The sequence below is a fragment of the Periplaneta americana genome, chromosome 2 (assembly GCF_040183065.1).
Source record: "Periplaneta americana isolate PAMFEO1 chromosome 2, P.americana_PAMFEO1_priV1, whole genome shotgun sequence".
NCBI lineage: Eukaryota > Metazoa > Arthropoda > Insecta > Blattodea > Blattidae > Periplaneta > Periplaneta americana.
Window position 1 is genome coordinate 2,914,359 of NC_091118.1, and position 16,369 is coordinate 2,930,727.

The window sequence follows — 16,369 nt, forward strand, 5'->3', positions numbered from 1 at the left end:
TGTTCATAAAATTGTAGACACATATTCATCTTTATCAGGATTGAAGAAGACGGGTTTTGACACTAATTTAAGAAGAAAAAAAAGATTGGCAACAATACATTTAGAAAATGAACGCACATTAAGTGCTGTATGTCTATTAGTTTGATCAGAAAAAAAAAAAGTTAGTTAAAAAATAAGAAAATTAAATCAACCTTACTTTAGAAGATCAAATCTTTTTTTACATCCTGTATTTCTTAATAAATTTATGTCAGTTTCCTTATACACCTTTATTCTGTAAAAATTTCAGTGCGATATCTTCAGAAATCCCTGAAATAATGGGAAATTAAATAAACAAATTTAAATTGACAGTATGGAGCTGTTAATCCCATCTTAAATAAATCTACCGCGCGATAGCCCATGTAGGTTCAAGACTTACCAACCGAGTGCTACCTTCAGATTTATGTGCCTCGGAGGTGAACGATCATCCAACCTGTACGGGGTAATGTGTGACCAGCAAGAGTATTCCTTCAAGTCACTCTAGCTAATGTGCGAAAGAGGATTACGCTACTCAATGTAGCTCCCCAAGTTCCTAACGATGCTTGGTAGGCACTTTTTCCCTGCTTTTCATCTTCTGATAATCTCTTGACTCTTGACTTCCACCAAGCGAACTTAGTGTCTACATCTTTGGGGGCCAGAGACGGCCAGAGCCTGTCGCTAATCACTCACTTCGCTCTGCTTTTACTTCCAAGTGTCGCGAAGTTCGAAATTTTATAATATTTTTCTCTTGTGCTCGCAACAATGAGTCATTCCAGAGAAGCGAACTTCGTCCCCTCGCTCACAAAACTTTCTTTCCTCCGTTTCTGTGGCGGGTCGTTTGTTAAACGTTTCCTGGGGGACGCCTCAGTGTTCCAGCCGGCCTTGCATTCGCGCTGCACGTGTCGCATAGCAACCATCTTCAATGGAGACAATGTCTTGTGAACGGCATAACTGAATGGGGTACATTTTTACTGCCTCTTCGTAGGAAGTATAAAACTATGTACTATGCTCTAACTGGTATATTTCCACACTTTGACGGAAACGTTCCTTTTCTTGCTAGCTAGGGAATCATTTCCGTTGTCTATCTTTTTGTGTACAACGATTTCTCAACGCTTTTGAATGGATTCTTTGACGTCTTTGCCCACACCGAATATGGACACCCGTTCCGGATAGAAGAAATCATGACAGAAATTCACATGCTTACCGCAACAACACTATACATTACAGGCGAATGTTAATGTTGGTAGTTAGACCACAGTCTACTATATACAGTCGCGAAGCTCAATACGTAGTAAATATGCAAACATTAGGTAGTTGCTCACCACTAGGATCGCTAATATCGCCTCATTACAGGCAATGCAAAATAGTACCGTCACAGTCTATTGTTTCTAGCACCCTCAAAACTCAAGCTTCGTGACTGTATATACTAGACTGTGGTTAGACCATGAACTAATGTTACCTCCGCGAAAGACCTAGAACTCAGTTTGACCATTGTGAATGTTTTGGGAGTAAGAAAATTTACACTACTACCTAAGATTGATACCAGATAGCCAACTAAGATACGTGCCGTCATATAAGCCTATGTACAGTTGTGGCAAAAAAACCGGACCGACCCGTGTAACTGATTTCAGAGCCTTGTTCACTCCAGAGCACGATAGACTGGTAACTAAGACTTTCGTGGTTCGAATCCTGCAAGAGAAGAAAATGTATTTTTTTTCTTATTGAAATTTATTCCCAATACTTTTCCATTGCTGGTAAAATTCAAGTTCTGGGAATAATAAGTTAATTAAGTAGTGAAATATCGCTGCAATCGAAAAGTATTGGGAATAAATTTGAATAAGGAACAAGGAAAAAGCTTCCTTCCCAGGCAGGATTCGAACCACGAAAGTCTTAGTTACCAGTCTGTCGTGCTCTTGAGTGAATAAGGCTCTGAAATCAGCTACAAGAGTCGGTCCGGGTTTTTTAGCCACTGCAATACATATCGTGTATTTTTCTGGGTTTTAGTGATTTAACATTGCCATAAGAAACGTATGTATAAAAACAATGTAGAAATAACTTTATTAGTGGGCCTTGTTTTGAAATTAGGAGGCTTTGACAATTTGTAAAAGAAGACAACACGTTTTGATTCAGTAACTAAAATGATTTAATTTCTTATAGGCCTATTTATAGTTTTCTGTCCCAGGATACATCTTACTCAAATTTTCCCTATTTTCTGTCTTCCTCTTAGTCTCCTCATATGATCCATATATCTTAATGTCGTCTATCATCTGATATCTTCTTCTGCCCCGAACCCTTCTCCCGTTCACCATTCCTTCCAGTGCATCCTTCAGTAGGCAGTTTCTTCTCAGCCAGTGACCCAGCCAATTCCTTTTCCTCTTCCTGATCAGTTTCAGCATCATTCTTTCTTCACCCACTCTTTCCAACACAGCTTCATTTCTTATTCTGTCTGTCCATTTCACACGTTCCATTCTTCTCCATATCCACATTTCAAATGCTTCTAGTCGCTTCTCTTCACTTCGTCGTAATGCCCATGTTTCTGCCCCATACAGTGCCACACTCCACACAAAGCACTTCACTAGTCTCTTCCTCAGTTCTTTCTCCAGAGGTCCGCAGAAGATGCTCCTTTTTCTATTAAAAGCTTCCTTGGCCATTGCTATCCTCCTTTTGACTTCCTGGCAGCAGCTCATGTTACTGCTTATAGTACACCCCAAGTATTTGAAGCTGTCCACTTGCTCTACTGCCTCATTTAGTATTCGCACGTTTACCTTCTTTACTTTTATTCCTATAACCATGGTCTTCGTCTTGTTTGCATTTATCTTCATCCCATACTGCTCACAGCTGTCATTTAGCTCCAGTAGCATATCCCTTAGTATCATCTCCTCTTCTGCTAACAACGCCATATCATCAGCAAATCTTATGCACTTTATTCTTCTTGCTCCTACTATCACCCCTCCCATATTGTGAAAACTCTTCTTCAGTAAATACTCAAGTAGATGCTGAACAAGATAGATAATGTTCTCTTGTTTTACAAATTGTCAAAGCCTGATAATTTCTAAACACGGCCCACTGATAAAGTTATTTCTACATTGTTTTTATACATGGGTTTCTATGGCAACGCTAAATACGTATATGATATACCCAAGAAAGAAATGATAATATAGTCGCAAAATATAAATTAGTTGCAATTGCCAACGAGATCTCTGTTTTATTACATAATTTACACTTTCTTCGTCTCTTACTCCTCAGCTACCCTACAATGACAAATACAACATACAGTGACGGGCTTAACTGAACCGATAATAATAATAATAATAATAATAATAATAATAATAATATCGATAATAATAATAATGAAAATAATAACAGAAATGATAATAATAATTATAATAATGATAATAATAATGATGATGATGATGATAGTACGAATAATGATGATAATAATAATAATATTGATAAAAATAATAATTATGATAACAATGCTAATAATAATAATAATGATAACAATAATAATGTTAATAATAATGATGATAATAATGATAATAACAGTAATGATAATAATAATGATAATGATAATAATGATGATAAGAATAATGATGATAGTAAAAATATTGATAAAAAAGTAATAATAATAATAATAATGGTAATAATGATAATGATGATGATAATAATAATGATAATAAGAATGATAATAATAACAATAATAATATTAATAATGATAATGATAATGATGATAATAATGATGATGATAATAATAATGATAATAATAATAATGATAATAATAATGCTAATGATAATGATAATGATGATAATAATGACAATAATAATGGTGATAATAATGATGATGATAATAATAATAGTGATAATAATAATGATGATAATAATAATGATGATGATGATAATAATGATAATAATAATAATGCTAATAATAATGATAATAATAATAGTGATAATAATGATAATGATGATAATAATTATGATAATAATAATAATAATAATAATAATCCTAATAATGCTAATAATAATGATAATGATAATAATGATAATAATGATGATAATAATAATGATGATAATAATAATGATAATAATAGTGATAATAATAATGATGATGATAATAATGATAATAATAATAATAATAATAATAATAATAATAATAATGGCCATACTCCTACGTCTGTACAGCATTCCGATACGAAGGCTAAACCCCCAACGCGATCCATTTAATAAGTGGGATTAACCGGGACGCAGTGATTAGTGTCCATTAAACTGCGAGAGATAACCCCGCTCACAAAAGTCCCTCATTAAAAACCAATCAGCAACACACAACTGGACAAATGATACATTTTCAGAGCCATGATTTATCGTAAAACAATCAACAGCTGGTTTCCACGACAACGAACGCGATTGCGTTTTGTTTGTTATTGCTCGTGTGGGAATAATAAAGCTATCAATAAAAAATTTCTCTCGCTTCATTCACTTACATGAGAGCGCGATAAAAACATGAAGCCGTAATTAAAAGTTAGACGTTAAAAATATATTACTTGAACCCATTTGCAAGCCCGCTCTTTTCAGAGATATTTGACACAGCTTTTTGATTAGCCAATTGTTGTGGTTTCCAGTGTAATCAATATATGAGTGTGTTGTTAATTAGTTTTTTTTTATTTTTAAGTGCAGCCAACTGTTGAAATTAACAATCCCATTAAAATATTGTACTTTCTTTCTGTCTTTTGTTTCAAGTATTGTCAATTCATTAAGTTTTAAATCCCTCGCAGAAAATAATTCTTTTCTGTCCTTTCTTTTGTTTTAAATGTAATGTAATGGGACTACAGTTGATGAATATAATATATACTACTGGCTTGTGCAGCAAATGCTGCAAACTAAGTCCATAAGACGTTCAAATAAAAAATTTTCAGATTTATTTTCAATGAAGAATACCAGACATTCTTTCTCTGCGTCTACTTACTTAAAGCCCCAAAAGGTTTCACTTTCATATCATTAGTATAGCATTATGTATTGCATTAACTATACTAATATTTCATTTTTAATGGTAATAATGTCATAAAACATTCTTAAGTTTTATAGTTATTAATATCCAATACACAGCTGTACTCGGAAAACTACAGACCAGAGAATCAGACCTGTAAATTATTTTTATACGTTATCAAAAAATTACACAAATGAAGATCGACATATTGCATTATGATGTGAAAGAATCTGACCCATGTGAACTATAACTATGTCAGCAATCCTGCAGGTCATGGCCTTCGTGTAATATCCTATTTTTTATGTAGTGTGTGTTTTGTTTTATTCTGAAATGCAACTAATTAGTTCTCAAAACAGACGAAAGATGGATTTTGGAAAATAGGAAAATGATGTGGAAAATTGACATTTCACTGAAAACTGCTATTTTTGTGAAAAACTTTGGGTTCCAAGCTTCAAAAAGAGAGGTCTGCTTATTAAAATCCGTTCAGCCGTTTTCCCGTAATTTCCATTACCAGTTCAAATTATGTATATATATATATAATATGATTGCATTATGGGTATTCGCTCGCCCACTAACATATAAGATTGCTTCGTCAGAAAATACCCAGCTATTCAAGAAACATTTTGTTTAATTTGTCGTTGCTGAGTAACTTCTTTTGTTTCTTATTTGGTAACACTGATGATACAAAACTTACGTGCTTCAGTATAACATTGGAACTGAAATGAATTCTACAGCACCCCCATTAAATTTTTATAGTCATTTTATTTTATGTCTTCCCAAACGGATCACCCTGTATAGGCCTATTAAATTGGCACGTGTTTGAAGATTAGATAAAGTTTTATTCACTAAATTGTAACTTATACTCAAATTACCCTACTATAGTGAAATTACCCCGACCCCTATCTTGTTTGGGTATCTTTCCATATCTTAGAATCGAAACTCGGTTGTGAAATTTCAACACAATGCTGCTGGTAAAAAAAAGTGTCCAAAAAGATTTATAAAAAATATATCAGGGTACATAAAATTGCATGACGCAGAAAATGATTTCGTAATAATATATTCGTCAATTATTGTTTTTTTTTAGTAGGTTATTTTACGACGCTTTGTCAACATCTAAGGTTACTTAGTGTCTGAATGAGATGAAGGTTGATAATGCCGGTGAAATGAGTCCGGGGTCCAGCACCGAAAGTTACCCAGCATTTGCTCATATTGGGTTGAGGGAAAACCCCGGAAAAAACCTCAACCAGGTAACTTGCCCCGACCGGGAATCGAACCCGGGCCACCTGGTTTCGCGGCTAGAAGTGCTAACCGTTACTGCACAGGTGTGGACTCAATTATTGTTGCGTACGCATTTCTAAAATCCATCCGTACCTAGTGGCCTACCCTGTATGTTAAGAAATATGTATTAAATGTTACAAAGAGTACGCCGTATTCTTTTATTCGGTGTTTCAATATCTTAAAACGCCCGCAAGTATTTCTTCGAACTCAGAGAATTTCAGCAACTTTCAGATTAATTTCCAGCGACAGTGGCATCCCCCCCCCTGCACACTTGAGTGCTTCTTCATATTTTTGAAAGGAATGCAAATTTCACGTCTAGGCTGTTTTTCTAGCTTGTCGATTTACATCGAGCTTCTTTTTTTTTGTTCGCAGGTGGCTCCATTCTCTGCTGAGAAGTGACTGAAGAACAGAACAAGGTAGGGTAATTTCATTTCGTCTGATTGTTACACTGAAAAACAACTGAGCGCAGCGAAGCGCACGAGCGAGAGAATCTGACTTCGTTCTATCACTAGGCAACATTAAAATTATATGTTTGACAATTGAAGAGCGAGCTCGCTCAGATGTTTTTTGTTTTATTACAGAGCTTAAGTAGATACAAAATAATAATTATATAGTCCACAGAAATTCAAATACATTTGCGTTTAGATATTGTTTTTTTTTTTCCTTTGTTTTACATTAGTTTGCAGACTGGCTTTGCAAACTCATATAATAATAATAATAATAATAATAATAATAATAATAATAATAATAATAATAATAATAATAATAACAACAATAATAACTTCGCTCTAGAATATGCCAGTAGGAAAGTCCAGGATAACAGAGAGGGTTTGGAATTGAACGGGTTACATCAGCTGCTTGTCTATGAGGAAGACGTGAATATGTTAGGAGAAAATACACAAACGATTAGGGAAAAGACGGGAATTTTACTGGAAGCAAGTAAAGAGATAGGTTTGGAAGTAAATCCCCAAAAGACAAAGTATGTGATTATGTCTCGTGACGAGAATATAGTACGAAATGGAAATACAAAAATTGGAGATTTATCTTTTGAAGAGGTGGAGAAGTTCAAATATCTGGGAGCAACAGTAACAAATATAAATGATACTCTGGAGGAAATTAAAGACAGAATAAATATGGGAAATGCCTGTTATTATTCGGTTGAGAAGCTTTTATCATCCAGTCTGCTGTCAAAAAATCTGAAAGTTAGAATTTATAAAACAGTTATATTGCCGGTTGTTCTTTATGGTTGTGAAACTTGGACTCTCACTTTGAAAGAGGAACATAGGTTAAGGGCGTTTGAGAATAAGGTGCTTAGAAAAATTTTTGGGGCTAAGAGGAATGAAGTTACAGGAGAATGGAGAAAGTTACACGACACAGAACTGCACGCATTGTATTCTTCACCTGACATAATTAGGAACATTAAATCCAGACGTTTGAGATGGGCAGGGCATGTAGCACGTATGGGCGACTCCAGAAATGCATATAGAGTGTTAGTTGGGAGGCAGTAGGGAAAAATACGTTTGGCGAGGCCGAGACGTAGATGGGAAGATAATATATAAATGTATTTGAGGGAGGTGGGATATGATGGTAGAGACTGGATTAATCTTGCTCAGGATAGGGACCGATGGCGGGCTTATGTGAGGGCGGCAATGAACCTCCGGGTTCTTTAAAAGCCAGTAAGTAAGTAAGTAATAATAATGATAATAATAATAATAATAATAATAATAACAACAACAAAATTAATAATAATAATTGTCTACACTCTTTTTCACGATGTTATTACATTAGCGCTGTGTAACCTCAAAATAGACTCATTGATCGCGAAAATTAGGAAACCGTGTTCTGTTAACAGCTGAAGTTCGCTCGCGTTTGGATATTCTTTTATTTTATTCTCAGCTTGCCGGATGACATACAAAATTAAAAACTCCTACAACAACTGAAGAGCGCTAGCATTTCAGTAGTAATTTTATTACATTACTAAGACGCAAAATGACGTAGAAAACCTATAAGTTCTATAACAACGGAAGTACGTTCGCGAATCTATAGCCTATTTTAGCCTATAAAAACTGATGTATGCTTGTGTTTCGATATTGTTTTATTCTAGTTTAAGAATTGCATGGTAAATTCACAAAACGTACAGTATTCATTCATTCATAGTTTTCTGCTCACTGACAGGTCCTTCACTGCAAACCCAGCATTCTCCAATCTTCCCTATTTTCCTCATCACTTTTTATCTTCTCATACGATCCATATATATTGGTTATTTAACGACGCTGTATCAACTACGAGGTTAATTACCTTTGTTATAAATTACGTAAATTACGTAAAATAATATATTATTTTGTTTTATTGAGGAATTACTTGTCAATAAGTTTATTACGCACAATATATTTAACTTTATTTCAATCGGTAATTATGTATGGAATTATAGGATGGGGTAGGTCATTTAAATCCAATTTTAATCCACTTTATTTATTACAGGAGAAAATAATTAAAATATATCTTCATAAACCTATTGATTTTCCACCTCAAAAATTGTTTTTAGACTTTAATGTTCTTAACATAAGACAAATTTATTATATCGTATTAATAAAATCCATACATAAAAATCGAAATAATTTTGAATTGTATTCTCATAGCTATGAAACAAAAGGTATGAATTCTTTAAGATTGTTTGAACCAAAATGCAACACTGTTACAGTATTTAATCATAGAAGTAATTTAGGCCCAAGGATATATAACAAATTTATATTTAAATATCCTAATCTTGTCAATTCTAATGGTTCTAGTATTAAATTTAAAAAGCTATGTATGGTTTTTATAAAAATTCTTATATATTGTGTAGTAGACGTAAGACAAATTGTATTATATACTTCTTAATTTCAATTCAGGAATCCGCCCCTGAGCACGAGTTCTACTCTTTCAGGGGCGAGCTAAAGTTTTCTGTATATATTACATTTCATGTTACAATTATTAGCAAAATAAATAAATAAGTGAATAAATAAATAAATGAATAAAATAAATTTAGCGCCGATGGAACTGATGATAGCGAGAAAATATGTGGCGAGATGAGACAGAGGATTCGCCATAGATTACCTGACATTTGCCTTATGGTTGGAGAAAACCTCGGAAAAAACCCAACCAGATAATCAGCCCAAGCGGCAATCGAACCCGCGCCCGAGCGCAACTCCGAATCGGCAGGCAAGCGCCTTAGTCGACTGAGCTACGGCTGTGATTCCCATAAATCTTAATGTTGTCTATCATATGATATCTTCTTCTACCCCGAACTCTTCTCCCGTTCACCATTCCTTCCAGTGCATCCTTCAGTAGGCAGTTTCTTCTCAGCCAGTGACCCAGCCAATTCCTTTTCCTCTTCCTGATCAGTTTCAGCATCATTCTTTCTTCACCCACTCTTTCCAGCACAACTTCATTTCAAACAACACATGATGAATATTTTCCTCTATAAAAGATTCCGAATATGTTACGTTAGCGTTTCGATATTGTTTTGTTATTTTTGCGTTGAAAGCACTGTGGTTTACGTCCATGCCCCACAAGCGCCTTTACGGCTTACATAGTAAACTCACATAATGCTACAACCACTTAAAAACTGGAAAAATGACGTTGGATTGCTTTGACAGTATTTCGAATGTGAACTATATCCATTGCATTGTGTTTTGTTTTAAAAGTAAAATGGCTGAATACAAGTACTACGCCATACTTCATGATTTGATTTCCCTCCAGATATATTGTATGGCTTCTATTATTGCTTATGTATGACGTAGATATACGCGCTAATATCTGAACACAGTGTGACAACTATACTCTGTACTAGCTGAAAGGGGTGACAATTTATTGCATGAAACAAAACACTACAGAGTTTGTGTAATGCGTGTAGCAAAAATCTGACAAATGGAGTGAATACTACAAGCTTGGGGACAGCTATTTTGAGGACTCCAAATTGTGTTCCGATATTTACAAGAAATACAAGTTCCTAGCATCCTCGGTAATAAAAAAAAAAATCACCTACTGTCTGTCTGTGTACAGCGATTTCCACTAAACTATTGCACGGATTTTGATCATATCCAGTAATTATACAGGGTTAGTTAAAAGTCCCGCACCACCTAAATAACTTTTGAAGTATACGGTTCAGTGATATGAAACTTGGTATGTGAGGATAACCATATGCTAAGAACTCAATAATGGTATTACCGGATTTTTTTCTACTTCCGGTTTAACAGGAAGTAACTCCAACTCTCTTATTTTAAATGGAACACCCAATATATTATTTTATTTTTGAATAAAGCTCATTAAGAGCTTTTCAAAAAGTACCCACACTTGATACTTCTGTACAAATTCAGTGTTGCTAAATAAAAATGGAAGTGGTGCAAGATATTCCTAAAGCCTGGTTAAATCATTCCTTAAATGGTTTCTATGATCGAGTGACACATTGTAAAGCAGCTGAGGGCTACCAATTTGAACACATAATTTAGAAGGTGAGCTAGCTTTGTTTTGTTTTTGTTAAGGAAGGAGTATTTTATTATTTTAATATTCGATACACTTTTCTGTTTTCTTGACTTAGCAACACTGAATTTGTACAGAAGTATCAAGTGTGGGTACTTTTTGAAAAGCTCTTAATGAGTACTATTCAAAAATAAAATAATATATTGGGTGTTCCATTAAAAATAAGAGATTTGGAGTTACTTCCGGTTAAACCGGAAGTAGAAAAAATCGGTAATACCATTATTGAGTTCTTAGCATAGGGTTATCCCCACATACCAAGTTTCATGTCACTGAACCACATGCTTCAAAAGTTATTTAGGTGGTGCGGGACTTTTAACTAACCCTGTATACTAGTCAATTTATCAGAAAATGATTGTTAAACAATTAATGAATTTCGGTGCGAATCAATTAGTAAACGAACAAATGATTGAAATATCAGATATTTTAATACGTAGCCACTTTCGCAACTATTAGATCACAAAGCTCGAAAAACCTATCGTCAACTATTTGCTGAGAGCTTGCGACGATCATGTTAAAAGCAAACTGTGAACAAAAAACAATCGACATATGGACAAACAAGTAAATAAAAACGTTTCATAGTAGGATTCTCGTATACAGCATAGAGCCTGGTTGTTATGGAAACTGCGGTAAAATAATAACAAGTGAAAGAGTGACAGGCGTCCATTCTGCTTATTAAACACCGTTTTGACTTGAAATGTGCCAGCAGGGCTCGAATGCCCGGTTATCAGTAATTAAATCTCCGATAGGGCCGGATTGAGGCTCGTTTAACCTCCTGTCCTCTTGAGAGGTCTTGCATCGCTATTAATTACTCATACGTCCAGCTCGGCGCTGTTGTATTCATTGTAATCCTCTAAGCCGGTTACTTCATTACCTGGGAGACGAGATGTCCAATTAGCTGATGCGAAATTGTTTTGTAGAGTAAATAAGGGAGATGAAAACAGCAGTGGACATGGAAGAGTTTAATTGTTTCCATGGTGACAATGATGAAGGTAGAAATGAACATATTTAAGGCTTTACTACGTTTTGAATTCTTCTGCTTACTATTTTTATTATTATTATTATTATTGTTTATTTCTTGCTAATATTATTACTATTATTTTCATTATTATTATTATTATTATTATTATTATTATTACTATTATTAATATTATTATTATTGTTATTATAATTATTGTTATTATCAGTTGTACTATTATTGTTATTATTATAATTATAGTTATTATTATTATTACTATTAATATTAATAATAATAATAATAATAATAATAATAATAATATTATTATTATTATTATTATTACTAATATTGTTGCTGTTATTTTTGTTGTTTATATTGTTATTGCTATTATTATTGTTACTATTATTGTTAATATTAGTAGTACTATTATTGTTATTGTTATAATAATAATATTAATAATAATAATAATTATTATTATTATTATTATTATTATTATTATTACTATTATCATTATGACTATTATTATTAATATTATTATTAATCTTATTATTTTTGACTATCATTATTATTATTATTATTATTATTACTATTATCATTATGACTATTATTATTAATATTATTATTAATCTTATTATTTTTGACTATCATTATTATTATTATTATTGTTATTACTGTTATTATTAATATTATTATTAATCTTATTATTATTGACTATTGTTATTAATATTATTATTAATCTTATTATTATTGAGTATTATTAATATTTTTATTAATATTAATATTATTATGACCTACGAAGCTGGGTTTATAGGATTTTAAAACAACACGCGTTAGCCAACTGAGTTAAACAGACACGATGATTAATTAAGTTTTAATATGCCTCTTAAGTTTACAGAAGTAAAATGTGAAATTATTTTAATCACAATAGTCCCGTGAACACTTCTAAATAATCCCTGAAACTTCAAAAAGACGAAAATACACGTTTAAAGTGAAAAAATATATATTAAAATTATATAATTAATTATAATTTGTTATTTATCCAACGCCTTGGATACCATTCTTTACTAATCATGGCCTCCTACATCATGACCTACCTAGTAACGTATTGATTCTAAAATCCATGCCATGGTATGTGATTACATGAGGACTTATTTTCAACATATTTTCTTTTATAAAACATAATTTTTCGTTATGGTCATGGATAAAATTACGTATGGTACTTGTGAGCGTGATCTTTATTGCCTCGTGCTTAAATCTTTCCACTCGTGCAATAAAGATGCACTTACCTCACAAGTACCATAAATAACTATTATTTCACACAGTCTAATTCTAAAGTCCTTAACCGTGGTATTAATTTCCAAATGAATCCAATTCTCTGTAATGACATGTTATTATTCATTACAATTTCAAACAACTCATTGACGTCATATTGATGTGTGAATCGTTTCGACTATCAATTGCATTGTTGTCTGTAGACTAGGCCTCCTGGAATGAGGAAGCGATTATGAAGTAGTTAACGAGAAGGCTCCGCCTTGTTAAATTTAAATGCGGGGAGTATGAAGACAGAAATGAAAAGGAATATCAAACTTTTATTTCAAATCCCAAACATCCTTACAATCCAACCATGCTCACAATAACAACCACGAACAGCTTAACGTTATAGGGATTCCATGAATAGCATGTCACTTGTTTCATTACCCCGTCTGTCAGCATTAGCAGTGATCAGTGTCGCCAACTGTTGATTTCTATATGAGCGCGCATACCGGGAAGCAATTACAGGACGGAAATTATATCGACGCGTTCTGCAGTATGAGGGGTCCCGCGTGTGGTAGGTCTTCTCTAACCGTTTATCGACTTCCTACACTCTTCTTATTCTTTTTCTATCTTGTTTTTAGTTTGACGTTCCCCTACTCCCTTCACTAACTTGTCCCAACTTATACATTACCTTTATTGCCCTTTTTTTGTGGTTTTCCGTTACTTTTTGCAGAAATCCTTAAAGTCACCATTTTGGAAGTTTTCATCCTCTTTATATTCTTGAAAACACTATAAAGGGTGTCACAATGACTCTCTTCATCTGAGACAACATAGCACATAAAATTCATAATAATAAATTCAATACCCTAAAACGAGATTCGAACCTAGTAGCGTGTCCTTTAAGTACTTACGCATGGAGTCTTTGATGCTGTACAGTCACGAAGCTTGAGTTTTGAGGGTGCTAGAAACAATAGTCTGTGCCGGTACTATTTTGAATTGCCTGTAATGAGGCGATATTAGCGATCCTAGTGATGAGCAACTATCTAATGTTTGCATATTTACTACGTATTGAGCTTCGTACTAGACTGTGCTAGAAGGTTGGTCTTCCATTCAAGTTTCTCGTGTTCGATTCCCGGTCTGATCATGATGAAATTAGTGCTGGATAATTGAAGGGTTCAGAGCCATAGTGGGCCAAGCGCCATTTACTAAAAACGGAGAAAGCAAGGGCTAAAGTTAAGTCAATACCATAGTTTAATGAAGATTGACATATCATTTAGTGTTAATGTGTATACTTTATATTACTTGCTATATGTTTCCATTGAATTATGGTGATAACTTCATTTTAACCCTTGATTTATACGGTTTTAGTAAATGGCGCATGGCCCATTATGGTTCTGAACCCTTCAAATCAGACGTATCTATCTTTTTTAACGCAAGTATTACCCAGTTTTATCCAATTTTTATGTTTTTCATTATATATTTTTATAATCCTTATCTATTTAGTAAAGAACTATTTTTAGAACATGGGAGGGGTGATAGTAGGAGAAAGGAGAATAAAGTGTATAAGATTTGCTGATGATATGGCGTTGTTAGCAGAAGAGGAGATGATACTAAGGGATATGCTACTGGAGCTAAATGACAGCTGTGAGCAGTATGGGATGAAGATAAATGCAAACAAGACGAAGACCATGGTCATAGGAAGAAAAATAAAGAAGGTAAACGTGCGAATACTAAATGAGGCAGTAGAGCAAGTGGACAGCTTCAAATACTTGGGGTGTACTATAAGCAGTAACATGAGCTGCTGCCAGGAAGTCAAAAGGAGGATAGCAATGGCCAAGGAAGCTTTTAATAGAAAAAGAAGCATCTTCTGCGGACCTCTGGAGAAAGAACTAAGGAAGAGACTAGTGAAGTGCTTTGTGTGGAGTGTGGCATTGTATGGGCAGAAACATGGACATTACGACGAAGTTAAGAGAAGCGAATAGAAGCATTTGAAATGTGGATATGGAGAAGAATGGAGCGTGTGAAATGGACAGACAGAATAAGAAATGGAGCTGTGTTGGAAAGAGTGGGTGAAGAAAGAATGATGCTGAAACTGATCAGGAAGAGGAAAAGGAATTGGCTGGGCCACTGGCTGAGAAGAAACTGCCTACTGAAGGATGCACTGGAAGGAATGGTGAACGGGAGAAGGGTTCGGGGCAGAAGAAGATATCAGATGATAGACGACATTAAGATATATGAATCATATGCGGAAACTAAGAGGAAGGCAGAAAATAGGAAAGACTGGAGAATGCTGGGTTTACAGAGAAAGACCTGCCCTTGGACAAAACACTGTGTGAATGAATTAAATCTGGCCGTAAATAAAATTGTCGTTAGTTCCCTGTAAAAGTAAAACTGAAGCAGTCGGAACTCTACATGCGTCTGAATCTTTGTGACACTGGAAAAATAAGTTGAACACGTAAAAAGTTGCAAATTATGCTTAATTGCTCAGCTGATATTTGTCTACACGCACATATCGCACATCCAGTGTTACAGAGTCCCGTTTTCTCTGCGTCTTTGGACACCTCAGATAGCTGTGATGGAGGCCTACTCCCTCCTCCATTGATGTGTGAAATGTTGGCGTTATTTTAAACTGGAAATTCACGTTCAAAGTCTGACGTTTACAACCGCAAAGAAAACTTATTTGAACTTTTATTGCTGGATGTCAGAATGTTGCCATGCCAATAAAACAGAAGCATATCGGTATTTGATGCACGTGTAAACGTGGCTAAGGATTGCTTCACCCCGGCAACCAACATTTCAAGGAGGCCTTGATGTGTTCACTGAATTACCGGACTCATAAGCTCGATTCACACTGGTGAAAAGTTTTCCAGCCGCAACGAGTTGTAATACTACAGGTTCTGCTTCACTTCTGTCTGCCTTCTCATTATATTCCGAGCCCAACGTATAGAGAAAGTATTATGACGATATAAAAATTGACTTTCACATTTTTACGAAATACACGTGCAAACAACTTTTGTTATAAAATGGAGTTATAAAAATGTTGTTTGATGTCAAACTGAAGGTCACCCAGTGCCATCTATTTCTCGTTTACAGCAGGCTTATATTTTCTCTCATTTTTCTTTTACATTTCTACACATTCGACTTGGGTTGCCATGGATACGTTTATGTCATAGCCGCTAACTCAACGAGTACATTTCTATACAGAAGGAGATTCCGCAAATACAGATAGGTAACCTACTTGGAAGAGTTCATTATAACCATGGGGGGGGGAAGGTTGCATTATAAACTGTATTTTACAGTATGGATGTCAAAGCACCTGTATTACGTGCTCATACTACAAATCCAACAAGGTTCACTTTTCAGCA

The 16,369-nt window shown here is 34.2% G+C and overlaps 1 protein-coding gene across 2 annotated transcripts in view; it reads left to right on the forward strand.

Moving 5' to 3' along the window:
• The window catches only part of Tk (Tachykinin), a 471,986-nt gene that overhangs the window by 289,632 nt on the left and 165,985 nt on the right, over positions 1–16,369 (forward strand). For both annotated transcript variants that reach the window (XM_069843181.1, XM_069843171.1), the window contains one exon: positions 6,647–6,690. The gene's annotated coding sequence lies outside the window, so the exon portion shown is untranslated. The remainder of the gene's footprint in view (positions 1–6,646; positions 6,691–16,369) is intronic.